The sequence below is a fragment of the Triticum urartu genome, chromosome 6A (assembly GCF_056163025.1).
Source record: "Triticum urartu cultivar PI428250 chromosome 6A, HENAU_Tu73, whole genome shotgun sequence".
Lineage (NCBI taxonomy): Eukaryota > Viridiplantae > Streptophyta > Magnoliopsida > Poales > Poaceae > Triticum > Triticum urartu.
The window spans coordinates 387,962,532-387,976,372 of NC_141878.1; positions in this window are offsets into that span (position 1 = coordinate 387,962,532).

Consider the following 13,841-nt stretch of genomic DNA (forward strand, 5'->3'; position numbering starts at 1 on the left):
TAGTCTCGCTGTATCAAAGAACTCAAATGTTCTGCCCCCGCAATAACCATCGCTGATAAACAGGCTTCTAGTGTGTGCGTGAGAAGAGCGGCTGAGTAGGCCAGCTACGCGCTTGAATAGAGCATGAAGAGTACGCAGGTGTACTTTCCCTGCATTGATAGTACAACAATGGTTCTAGAGAACAGTAGTACCCTCCACTTGCAACTATAGTTCCTTGTCCTTGAGATTCAAGAGTTCAAAACTGGTGCACTATAAAAGTATAGTACATCACACTACTGGTTGAGAAAGCAGTACTACTACTGCTACAGTACTACGTAGTAAATAATAGCCGCACCATCGCACTAGACACTGCCACTATCACTACAAAAAAATACACTTCCGTGATGATACGTGTTTGTCACAGTAGGTCACGTTTTATGTCATGCATGTACATCCATGACTATTTTATGACAGAATCAGGATAGTCATACATGTGCTGTCGTAGAAGTGTTCCACGACATTACCAAAATTATCATCACGGAAGCGTCCACTTCCATGATGATAAATCGCGCATCATAGAAGTGCTTTTGTCAAGGGTGACTGACACGTGGCATCCACCGTAACGGGTCGCCGTTAAGCTATCGAGTTCCGGTTTGGATCCAATAACCCGTTAACAACCCGGACCAATGGGGATTTTCCATGTGTAAAATTCTCAATGGCCAGAGGAACCACGTGTCAGCTCACCGTTGGGACAGATGTCATCCACTCATTGGACCGAAGGCGCCTATGATACGTCGACACGTGGCACGACCCAACAGAGGCCCATTCCAATGAAAAAGTCGGCCTATTTGACTTGGTAAAAAGGTAGCGGGCCGGCCCACGGAAAGCCTGTTAACGACTTGTTCGCATATAGCTCATTTACAGCCCGCTAAGTCACGACCCGTTACGGCCTATCTGAATTAGGCCCAGTAGCGTCATCTGGACCATCCAATATGATTCTAGCCCGTTGTAACTTTCGGCCCATGTACGGCCCATGACGTCTTTCGTCCCATAGGAGGCCCTTTGTAACTCTGGGCCCATTAACGACCCGTGGTGAAACTGGCCCGTGATGAACAGTGTATCGCTTTATACCCATTGACGGCCCATTAGTCCGTCGGCCGTTTCCAGCCCGTGTTAACTTTCAGCCTTCTAAGGGCCCATTTATTCTTGGCTCATCTCTAGAATTCGATTACTTATGGTCTGTTACGGGTCTGTTCCGCTTGTGGGCCAAATTCAGCCCGTGGTTACAGTCAGCCTGTTTGTGGCCTGTTAACCCGTTGGGCGGTTTTCATAGCGTCATCAATTACGGCCTATTAACGGCCCGTTATGGCCGGGCGATAAAACATACGATTTCCACTCTAGCCCATTTATGGCCCATTTTGCGGACCGTTTTTGATCCACAAAGAGTACGGCCCATGTTTGGCGAAACGATTATACGACCCATAGAAGGCCCATAGATGAGACGACTCGTAGAAGGCCCATGGATCCTACGGCCCGTAGAAGGCCCATGGATCGTACATCCCGTGGAGGGCCATGGTCACTACAACAGGTAGCAGGACCATGGTTACAATAGTCCGTGTGTTGCCATGGTTATTGTGGCCTAGTTATAAAAATAGGTTATTGTGGCTACTAGAAAAACGCGGAAAGGAACTGCAGTGACTACAAGCAAACAACTAAACAAGCAATAAGGAAATAAATAAGCAAGCAACTAATGCCAGGCTATTACGGCTATTACCCATATTACATCCACTTGGCATCAAAGTTCGCCACCACTGCAAATATAGGGAACAAAGCAGCATATTACATACACTGGCCGTCTAAATTGGACACCAGTGCAAATAAATGCGGCAGCAAAATAAGTCCATAACTGAAACAACTTCATAAGAGCTCAAGAAACGTTATCATGGGTATCCACCATGCTGGCAATAAGCTTAGTAAGCTTATTAACTTTGTCCTGTTTGGCGCTAAAATCCTCCAATGCTTGCTATTGCACCAGAAAGTATGCATCTGAATACTCCAGGGACTTCCGCAGTCCTTCGGCTTCTTGTCACAGCACAATTGATCGATGTATTTCAGCTTGTAGTTGAGACTCAAGAAACCGAACTGATTCAGACTATGAGTTTGAATAGCTTGTGCCAACGGTAGTGACCAGTAACTCAAACACTAAACCAAGACAGGACTTTGGGGTTGTCTCACTGTTTTCAAGATAGTTTTCCTTAGCTGTTTTATCAGCTTTATTGGAGACCAACAAGGATGCCTCGCTATACTGAACCTTATCTGCATTACTTCCTTTACCATTACTTAATAAGGCAATCTTCCCCAATATTCTGAGAACATTCTAAAAGAAGAAACAAGCAGACACATAACAGGTTTAGCATGTACTAGTATATGAAACTCATTTCGATGAACCAGTTCATTAGTAAGGTGGACAGGATTAAACTACCAAGTCTTCTATTGCCAAGTAGTACATTTTAAAAGCATCAAACAAGTGCCCATTTTAAAAGTCTTCTACATTGTGGCGCGCAACGGGTTTGGCGGGTTGGCATGATCCACTGCGGCCCTAGCTTCGGCGGCCTTTCTCGCCGTGCTGGACGAAGAAGTGCCAGTGTCGGTGATGAATACCTCTACGCAGAGGTTCATTGCCCCGGCAGGAGCGCCGTCGCCGAGGGAGACAGGGGAGCCGGAGATGTCAAGTACCTCGTTGGGGTACTCGTCAGCCGCGAGCGCATCAGAGATGCGTAGCGCGGCGAAGAAGGCGGCGAGCGCGTCGATGACGTCGTCCGCCAGCGTGACGGGCTCGTCGGAGTCGAAGAGGAGCCCCGTCTGGAACATGTCTCCAGCCAGGACCTCGAGCTGCCCCACGGTGGAAGCCAACTGTCGTGGTGGGCGCACGACAGATGCCAAGGGACGGCTAAAGAGAGGAGGAGGCTCGAGGGCACCGGTGGGCTCCAGAGGCGATGTCGGATGAGCGAGCGAGGGACGCAAGACATACCCAGGTTCGGGGCTCTCCGGAGAGATAGCACCCCTAGTCCTATCGAGTGTAGTTTGTATGTAACAGTATAGAGTCACTCCTAGAGCTGTATGGAGGAAGAAGGAAGGCAGACCAAGGCTTAGGTTGCTCCGTCTCCCAGTGTGTGGCTAGTCTAATTGATCTTGTGTCCACCCCTATGCATGAGGGCTCCTGGGGGGGGGGGTTTATAGGTCAACCCCCCAGGGGTACAATGGTAATGTTACAAGGCCGTGGGGCCGGGTTGTCATCGTCCGGGAAGCCGTCGCTGGGACCCGCCGGGTGTCAAGGCTCGCCGGGTTCTCCGGGTGCGGGCCCCATGCGTCGGGGGGCACTATTTGCCGTATTATAGATCGTCATGGAGTGGCCGGGTTGAGTCCGCTACAGTGGCGCACTGTCAGGTCGCCGCTTGCTGGCGTCAGCAGTGATGACGGGTGCACTGTAGCCATGTTGGCCCTGGTCAGCATGTAGGTGGGGCACTGTTACCACGCCTCGGCTGATCAGAGGCATTGGTGGGGCACTGTTGCCTCGCTCACCCTTGAATGGAGACTCGTCCCATCGTACGACTGGGATGGGATGGGAGCTGACTCGTGGCCGGGTTGGCGAACACGCCAAAGGGGGAGCTGGCTTGTTGGAGAAGTCTTGATATGCCGGGTTCGACCGTCTTGCGCCAGCCGTTGGGGCCGGGTTGAGGAGTTCGGCCGGGTCAAGGGGCTTGGCCAGGTTGAGCAACCCGGCCAAGCGCAAGCCGGATTGAGGGGCGTTGCTGGCCTCGATGTTTTCGAAAAGGATCTGGGTTCCATTGCCTACCGGGGGTTCATCCCCCCGATAGTAGTCCCCGAAGCTATGAAGGTCCGCCGTCTTCGAGTGGGAGGGCCTTTGCAGTTTCCCCACTGAGGAGGCGAAGTTGTGACCTCCGGGTCCGACAACACCCATTGTGTGCCGGCTTCTGGAAGCCGGATCGTGGCGTCCCAGCATGATCGGGAAATCAAGGAGTCTGCTGAATCTTGAGGCAATCTTTTGGGCTCTGCGCGGGCGCCACGTGGCACATGGGAGTCGAAGGGTCCTGACAGGCCACACGCGCGACGGGACAGGGCTATGGTATGGGCACCGACACTGCACGTCCTCGGCCCCCGCACGCGGATTTATTGCGGCATCCGCGAGTCGGTTGCCATTCTCGAGGCAGTTATTGCGTGCGTACGTGTGCACTTATTGCATGGGAGTGGGAAGGGCGAGCGCAAATGATCCCAGTTCCCCATGTTTGAGCTGTGGCTTATAAATTGGGGGGAGGGGCGGCAGAAATCATTCTCGCTTGCGCTCCTCTGCCTCTTCGTCCACCTTTTGCTCCTTTGCGACCGCCAAGCTGCGACGCCCGCCACCTTGAGCAGAGCTTCACCGCTGTTCTTTCCTTCTCTTTCTCTCGCTTGCCACGCTTCACCTTGCTGATGGCGCTCCCGTCGGGCTTGTGGATGGGCTCGTCCATCACTACAAAGGACATCACGTACCTCTGCTCCACCAGGCGCTTGCCGGGGTAGACAGAGGTCACCGTGCGCCTGCCGGAGAGTGAGCGGGAGCCGCGGCCGGAGGGGACGGAGCACGTGGTCTTCTACCCGCACTTCAAGCACGGCTTCGGCCTCCCTGCGAGCCGTTTCTTCCGCACCTTCCTAGAGTTCTTCGGGCTCCGGTCCCATCATCTTAGCGCGGGCACCATCTTGCAGCTCTCCGGCTTCGTCACCCTCTGTGAGGGGTACCTAGGGGTCGAGCCCATGATCAATGTTTGGGTGCGCTTCTTCGCCTTGAAGCAGCAGGCCCCGAAGGCTAGGGAGATGTCCTCCTGCGGGGCCGCTGTCATCTACAAGCGGCCGGGCGGGGGCTGCCCCAAGATGCCACTGGAGGATTCTGCCAAGAAGTGGCAGAACTCCTTCTACGTCTGCAACCTCGGCGCGGACCACATCAACCTGCCGCCCTTCGTCGCCGCACCGCCGCGGGCAAAGCAGAACTGGAACTACTTCCCCCGACACCCGTCGCAGGAGGTGCTCAACTTGTGCCAGCGGGTGTCGGAGATGAGTGAGGGAGTCCTGGATTAAGGGGTCCTCGGGCGTCTGGCCTGTTATCCATGGGCCGGACTGATGGGCTGTGAAGACATGAAGGCCGAAGACCATACCCGTGTCCGGATTGGATTCTACTTGGCGTGGAGGGCAAGCTTGGCGACCAACTATGAAGATTCCTTCTCATGTAACCGACTCTATGTAACCCTAGATTCCCCCCCCCCCTGGTGTCTATATAAACTAGAGGGGTAACTCCGGAAAGGATATATACTCATTACCATAGTCATACAGGCTAGGCTTTTAGGGTTTAGCCATTACGATCTCGTGGTAGATCAACTCTTGTAACACTCATATTCATCAAGATCAATCAAGCAGGACATAGGGTATTACCTCCCTAGAAAAGGCCCGAACCTGGGTAAACATCGTGTCCCCCGTCTCCTGTTACCATCGATCCTAGACGCACAGTTCGGGACCCCCTACCCGAGATCCGCCGGTTTTGACACCGACATTGGTGCTTTCATTGAGAGTTCCACTGCGCCGTCAACGAGAGGTTCGATGGCCCCTCCGATCGTCTATAGTGACGCTGTGCAAGGAGAAACCTTCCTCCCCGGACAGATTTTCGTATTCGGCGGCTTCATACTGCGGGCCAACTCGCTTGGCCATCTGGAGCAGATTAATAGCTATGCCCCTGGCCATCAGGTCAGATTTGGAAGCTTGAACTATGTCACGGATATTCGTGGAGACTTGATCTTCAATGGATTTGGTACTGCAGCGATCGCTCCCCCTCGCGCCGATGAACATGACTCAAATCTGTCATCGGGCCAGGTTCAGGAGATGGCTCATGTTGCTGCAATGGCCTTAGAACCAGAGCAGATCATGCCATTCGAGGCCACAGAGTCCGCGGCGTTAGAGCCGCATGCAGACTCGACACCCTGCAATATTTGCGCCAACGGAACTCCGGACTCGTCTCCGGCTATAAGTTCCGGACCATGTACGCTTGCGGACACCGAGCTAGATCGGTTATCGATCTTCGAATTCAGTGCTGCAGACGTTTTTCAACACTCACCTTTAGGCGACGTGCTAAACTCTTCAAAGAACCTGTCATTCACGGGATACTCGCAGCCGAACTATGTCCGGCTTGAACTAGGCGCTGACGACGAAGAATTTTGCTTACCACCCGCCACCCACTTCATAGCCACTGTCGAGGACTTAACCGACATGCACGCTCCTGGATCCATAGATATTGATGGTATAGACGAAGATGCCGATAAGGAGCAAGGCCAAGACCTGCCAGTCATCAGGGGCGAGACGGCTACCCCTTCACATGACGTGTACATGATCGATACACTTAAAAAGCCTTGCGGCAAAGACAAGGGAGATCCAGTTAAAACTCCTGAGTCACAATCTAAGTTTCAGTGCCCCAAACGCCGCCCCAATTCATGCCACAACAACAATGGCACCGGAGAAAATAGTACTCCGGACGGCACCGAAAGCAATGAAGACCCTGTGGGAGCAACATCCGAGCAAGAGGAACAGGAAAACGGGCAGCTAGCCCCGATGAATAGGCCCTGCCTAGCGACGGTTTGGAGGACGACAAATACCTTCCACTCTCCGAAGATGAGGTAAGCCTCGGCGACGAAGACTTCATTGTACCCGAAGAGCCCCTCGAACAGGAGCGCTTCAAGCGCAGGCTGATAGCTACGACAAGGAGCCTAAAAAAGAAGCAGCATCAGCTTCAAGCTGACCAAGACCTACTCAACGACAGATGGACCGAAGTCCTGGTCGCCGAAGAATATGGCCTTATTAGCCTAGCCAAAGGCTACTCAAAGCACATATTGCTATACCAGTCCGATGAAGGGGTGTTGGAGCCCATACCATCGTCACACAATGCGACAGGTCGCCAGCAACTCTGTCCGGATAAAGAGGCAACTCAAGCCGAACACCAGACAGATCCACCTCACTGTAAAGGCAGGAACAACGTAGGTCACGATCACCCAAACGACCTGCAGAGAGACTTGGATAATAGAGCAGGACACACAAGACCGATCTACGGATCGTGAAAGCATGCTTCGACACACGACGACGGCTACCTATTCGGACGTGTCAAACCTCGCCACGCCCGAGCAGAAAACCACAAAGGGACTCCTTCGGAGTTACGTCGCAGTGTGGCCCAGCATAGAGGCGCCGTGCCGCTTTGCTTCACTGATGAAGTAATGGATCATGAATTCCCGAAGGATTCAAACCCGTCAATATTGAATCATACGATGGGGCAACCGATCCCGCGGTGTGGATAGAAGATTTCATCCTCCACATCCCTATGGCCCGCGGGGACGACCTCCATGCCATTAAATACCTCCCACTAAAACTAAAAGGGCTAGCTCGGTACTGGTTAAATAGCCTGCCTGAAAATTCCATGGGCAGCTGGGAAGACTTGGAAGAGGCCTTCCTCGATAACTTCCGAGGAACATATGTCCGGCCACCGGATGCCGATGACCTAAGTCAAATTGTCCAACAGCCCGGAGAATCAGCTAGGGAACTCTGGACTCGGTTCTTAGTCAAAAAGAACCAAATCGTCGACTGTCCGGACGGGGAAGCCCTTGCGGCTTTCAGACATGGCGTCTGGGGCGAATGGCTTGCACGCCACCTCGGCCAAGAAGGACCTAAATCCATGGCAGCCCTCACTGCTCTGATGACTCGCTTTTGTGCGGGAGAAGACAGCTGGCTCACTAGTAGAAGCAATAGCGCCAACAACCAGGGTACCTCCGAAATCCGAGATGGCAACGGCAAGCCACGAGGAAGCAAGAACAACAGTCGCAATGACAATGAAAGGCCAAGCCCGGTCAGCGGAAGAAGCCATTCAAGGCGAATCGAGACGAACCATCCAACCTGGACAGGATATTGGGCCGACCATGCCAGATCCATGGCCACCCCGATAAACCAGCTAATCATACCAACAGAAACTGATGGGTCTTTAAACAGGCTGGCAAGCTCAACACCGAACTAGGGGGAGGAGGCCGCCAAGCGACAGGGATGATGGAAAGGTTCACCAATAGAACACCGGGGGTCAGAAGCAACCTCCACCCGAGGATCATCTACGCCTAGAACGGAAATAGCAACCTGGCTTCCGCCGCCCACTCTACATACCTACAAAATTTGTACCGCACATACATCATGACGCACTCAAGATACCATGGGCATTGGCAGAAGCACAATGCAGACAAGCCTGCAAGCACTCCAGTAACTTTCTTTTATCGCTTATTTCTTATTTTGTTCCTTCGCTATCCTTTAAAAACAAGTGACGAACAGGATAAATATCTAAAACCGGCTCTATCGGAGTTCGGATCCGTACACTCACCCAAGGGGCTATTTCCATCAAGGAATCACCCCACCAAGGACTGGCGGCGCGGACGTGCGACAGGAGGTCCAAAATAACTTTTTGTAGACCGCACTCCCTATTTCTTGAGCCTGTACTATGCCTGTTCCTCCGCCTCCAACCCCGAGCATGTCAAATAGCCATGCGGATGGCTTATATATATATATATATATATCATAAGTAATCATTGGCATATCGCTTAGTTACCAGTAAACAATACCCAAACTAATTATCCATATTGTTTTCCCGACAAATATGGCTCCTACGGTTATTTCACAGAAATACCTTGGCATAACCTGCCAGGATCTCGGTGTGGGAACAAATGAGTTGCCAGTAAAAGTCTGAACAGCTCTATAGCATACTTCGTTGTCACAAGTTTGGCCTTATATGCATTGTTGAGGAAATCGTTAACTGGTAGCTGCTCGGTTGGCTAGCAAGTAGGGGATTAATCGGCTAATTGGGAAGTTAATCGGCCATTTAATCAATTAATCGGACGATTTTTTGGTTTATCGGCTACTCGGTGACCCTATGAGTAGGGATTAATCGGCAAGTTAACTGGTTAATTGGATGAATTCTTAAATAGGGCTTATATGCATCAGCTCCGAATCATTGTCTTGGGTCAATAGTTGGGTTGCCCGGCTCTTGTGCTTGCTACCCTACGTTCCGCTCTATCGGCTAGGGTAGTAAAGGGAGAACTATTGTGATTGTGCCCTGGTCTAAACCGGACGAGCACCTCAGTAGAGAAAGTCGAAAACAGACTGTCATGATGTCGCGTGAGCTGGTCAACCACTTGACTACTTATTGGAATCTTTAGCGATTCTCCGTGTCACATGAGGGATCTTTTTCAGATCAAATATGTAAGGCACCATACGCCGCATACATACCAGGGGCTATGTCATAGGACCACCATAAAACTCCTATGGCTAAGTGAAAGTGTTAACGCCTTATAGTCCGATTGCCTGGTTCGCCGCATTATCACCTCCTTCATGGACCAAGACGTTGCATCAAGAGTGATTAAATGTTTTTCCGAACACCCCCGTGCTTCCTATGAGGGGGATGAAGCCGATGACTGGAAAACTTTCAGATTATACCAAAACGGCAGCATAGGAGGAATTCAAGCTTTCAAGCAAAGCATAAATAGATCAACTATAAAATTGTCTTTTACAATTTTCATACACCTAACTCGAACATTATGTCTTGTGAGCACTGACCCTCTATAAAGCGGGCGACCTCTAGGACGTCTTCAAAATAATGCTCTGGTTCCGGATGGTCCTTGCCTTTGGGTGGACCCTTCGTCGCAACATCGATGGCCTTCATCTTCCCCCAGAATGTCTTGACTCGGGCAAAAGCCATGCGTGCACCCTCAATGCATGTTGACCGCTTCACAGCATCGATACGCGGCACCGCGTCAACAAGCCTTTGCACCAAACCGAAATAGCTATTCGGAACAGGCTCGGTTGGCCACAACCGGATTACGACATCCTTCATGGCAGCGCCAGATATCCTATGAAGTTCGGGCCATTGGGACATCTGTTCATTGAGCAACAGAGGGCGCTTTGATGCGCCAAACTGCGACCAAAAAAGCTTCTCCGTTTCATATCCGTCTCATGCTTGGTAATACTGCGCCGCATCGGCAGAACTCTTCGGCAAGTCCAAGAACTTGTCCGGAGAACTCCATACTTGGTTAAGCTGGGCATAGTTCGGGTCACGGAACTTAGTTTGCAGCAGAAAGGGCTTTCCAGCCGCAATCTCCCTCGCCTGTCGAACCTCCTCACGGGTTGTTCTGCATTCCGACCGCGCTTCTCTCGCCTCTTGTAAGGCCTTGTCCAGATCAGCCGTTAAGGCTTTACTCTCCTTCTCCAGAAATTCACAGCGACCGGTAGCTGAAAGCACAAGTGCTCCCTGGGTGGTTTTGGTAATTAATGTCAACATATCTCTTGTTGGACTAACACTTTTACCTAGTATGTTTCATATAAGTTCAACAATGGAGTGGCATGGACTAGAGGATGTGGAACCCCTTCAAGATGCTAAGGACAAAGGATTGGCTCAAGCTTCAAGATCAAGACTCTACATTTTCTATTTTAGTGATCCAAGATCACATTGAGTCTATAGGAAAAGCCAATACTATCAAGAGGGGATGAGGTGTTGCTTAATGGCTTGCTTGCTCAAAGTGCTTAGTGATATGCTCCAAAACCCTCAACTACCTTCCCACATCCACATATGACCTAAACCAAAAGTCAAACTCGGCCCCACCGATTCTATCTATCCGGCGCCAGCGAGTTTCAAATGTCATAGCCACTGGCACAAACCCTAGCAAATTGGTTTCACCGATAGGGATCTCGGTCTCACCGAGATGGGATTGTAATCTCTCTGTGTATGTCCATTACCAAAATCGGTCTCATCGAGTTTGAGCAATCGGTACTACCGAGATTACAATGCAAACCCTCTAGTTAGCTTATTACCAAAATCGGTCCCACCGAGTTTGTGTAATCGGTCACACCGAGATTACATTATGCCCTAACCCTAACCATATCGGTCATACCGAGTTGCATCTCAGTCCCACCGAAAATCCTAACGGTCACTAGGTTTGCTGAATCGGTCTGACCGAGTTTAACCATTTGGTCCCACCGAGTTTGGCAAATTTTGTGTAACGGTTAGATTTTGTGTGGAGGCTATATATACCCCTCCACCCACTCTTCATTCGTGGAGAGAGCCATCAGAACATACCTACACTTCCAATACACATTTTCTGAGAGAGAACCACCTATACTTGTGTTGAGGTCAAGATATTCTATTCCAACCATATGAATCTTGATCTCTAGCCTTCCCCAAGTTGCTTTCCACTCAAATCTTCTTTCCACCAAATCCAAATCCTGTGAGAGAGAGTTGAGTGTTGGGGAGACTGTCATTTGAAGCACAAGAGCAAGGAGTTCATCATCAACACACCATTTGTTACTTCTTGGAGAGTGGTGTCTCCTAGATTGGCTAGGTGTCACTTGGGAGACTCCAACAAGATTATGGAGTTGAACCAAGGAGTTTGTAAGGGCAAGGAGATCGCCTACTTCGTGAAGATCTGCCGCTAGTGAGGCAAGTCCTTCGTGGGCGACGGCCGTGATGGAATAGACAAGGTTGCTTCTTCGTGGACCCTTCGTGGGTGGAGCCCTCCGTGGACTCGTGCAACCGTTACCCTCAGTGGGTTGAAGTCTCCATCAACGTGGATGTATGATAGCACCACCTATCGGAACCACGACAAAAACATCTGTGTCTCCAATTGCGTTTGAATACTCCAAACCCTTGTCTTTACATTCTTGCAAGTTGCATGCTTTACTTTCCGCTGCTCATATACTCATTGCATGCTTGCTTGATATGTATTGTGTTTGTTAAACTTGTGCTTAAACTCCACTTAAACTTAAGAATATTAAAAACTGCAACTTTTGGCACTTTGTTTCTAATCACCCCCCTCTAGACACCTCTTCTCGATCCTTTCAGTTGGTATCAGAGCTTTAGTCTCCATTGCCTTGGTTTAAACACCATTGGAGGAAGATGGATGTGTCTACTTTGGGGAGTCTTAGACATAGAGTGCCTATTCTTGATGGAGAGTATTTTCATGAGTGGAAAAATGAAATGCTTGAGATTTTCAATGAATATCATTTGAATAAGTACATTACTAGCCCTTGTGCACCTCATGTTGATCCTTTGCACCCTACCCTAGATGAAGATATTGACATGATTCGCAATCTTAGAACTGTTGAGCTCATCATTAGATGCTTGCCTAGAAACTTGATTAGATGTTTGCCTACTCTCAAGTGTGCCTACACCATATGGAGATTTCTTGAGGAACGATTTCCAGATTATTCCTTGAAAAATTTAGACGAAATTCTCCATAAGTCTATTGCCTTGAGTAAGATGAACTCTAGTGATCCTAGCTTTGGTGATTGTCTATTTGAGCTTACCAATCTCAAGTGTGCTAAAGGAAATATTGGAATCATTAGCGATATCATATCCGAAGCTATTAGAATTCATAAAGGTAACCATTGTGATGATCATTTATCTAATGAATTACCCTCTCTAGGAATTGATCAATCACAAGATGAGGTTGAACATGGATACTATGATAAAGATGATGATAGTGACTATGATCTTGATGATGCAATGAGGCATTTTGGTCTTATGGCAAATCTTCGCGGCTACATGGCTGGAGGAAAGGAATGGGTCCTTGATAGTGGATGTACTGATCATTTGACCGGAGATAAAGATATGTTCCGTGAGCTTGCTGAAAACGACGGCCCTCGAAAATATGTCACTTTTGGTGATAATTCAAAGGGTAAGGTGGTTGGCCTTGGTAAGATGGCCATCTCACATGATAGCTCAATACAAAATGTCATGCTCGTTGAATCTCTTGGCTACAACTTACTTTCAGTATCTAGACTTGCTGATTTCGGTTTCAATGTTCTATTTACTGAAGTAGATTGCCAAGTGTTTCATAGAGACAATCATAAAATGGTCTTTACCGGTATACGTAGAGGAGATCTTTACATTGTTGATTTCACTAAAAAGGCTCAACCTAGAACTTGCTTAATTACCAAATCTTCTAAAGGCTGGTTGTGGCATAGAAGACTAGGTCATGTTGGTATGCTAAATCTTGATAAGCTTATTAAAGGTGATCATATCCTTGGAATAAAAGATGTCATATTTGACAAGGATAGACTTTGTAGTGCTTGTCAAGCAGGGAAACAAGTTGGAGGAAATCACCGCACAAAGAACATCATGACCACAAGAAGACCACTCGAGCTACTTCACACGGATCTCTTTGGTCCAAATGCCTACAAAAGTCTCGGTGGTAACTCATTTCGTCTAGTCATAGTTGATGATTTTTCAAGGTTTACGTGGGTGTTCTTTCTTGATGACAAATCGCAGGTCCAAAAGATCTTCAAAAACTTCGCTAGGAAGGCCCAAAATCAGTTTGACATGAAGATCAAGAAGGTTCGGAGCGACAATGGAATGGAGTTCAAGAACGCAAATGTGGACACCTTTCTTGACGAAGAAGGGATTTCACACGAGTTCTCGGCTACGTACACACCTCAACAAAATGGAGTTGTTGAAAGGAAGAACCGGACTCTTATCGAGATGGTAAGAACGATGCTTGATGAGTACAAAACGCCAAAGCACTTTTGGGCGGAAGCGGTTGAGACAGCTTGTCATGCAACTAATTGCTTGTATCTTCACAAGCTACTCGGCAAGACGTCATACGAGCTCCTCACCGGTAACAAACCCCAAGTTGGATACTTTTGAGTATTCGGCTCAAAGTGCTACATTCTTGATAAGCATCGTCGTTCTAAATTTGCTCCTAAATCTCATGAAGGTTTCCTACTTGGTTATGGCTCAAACTCTCACA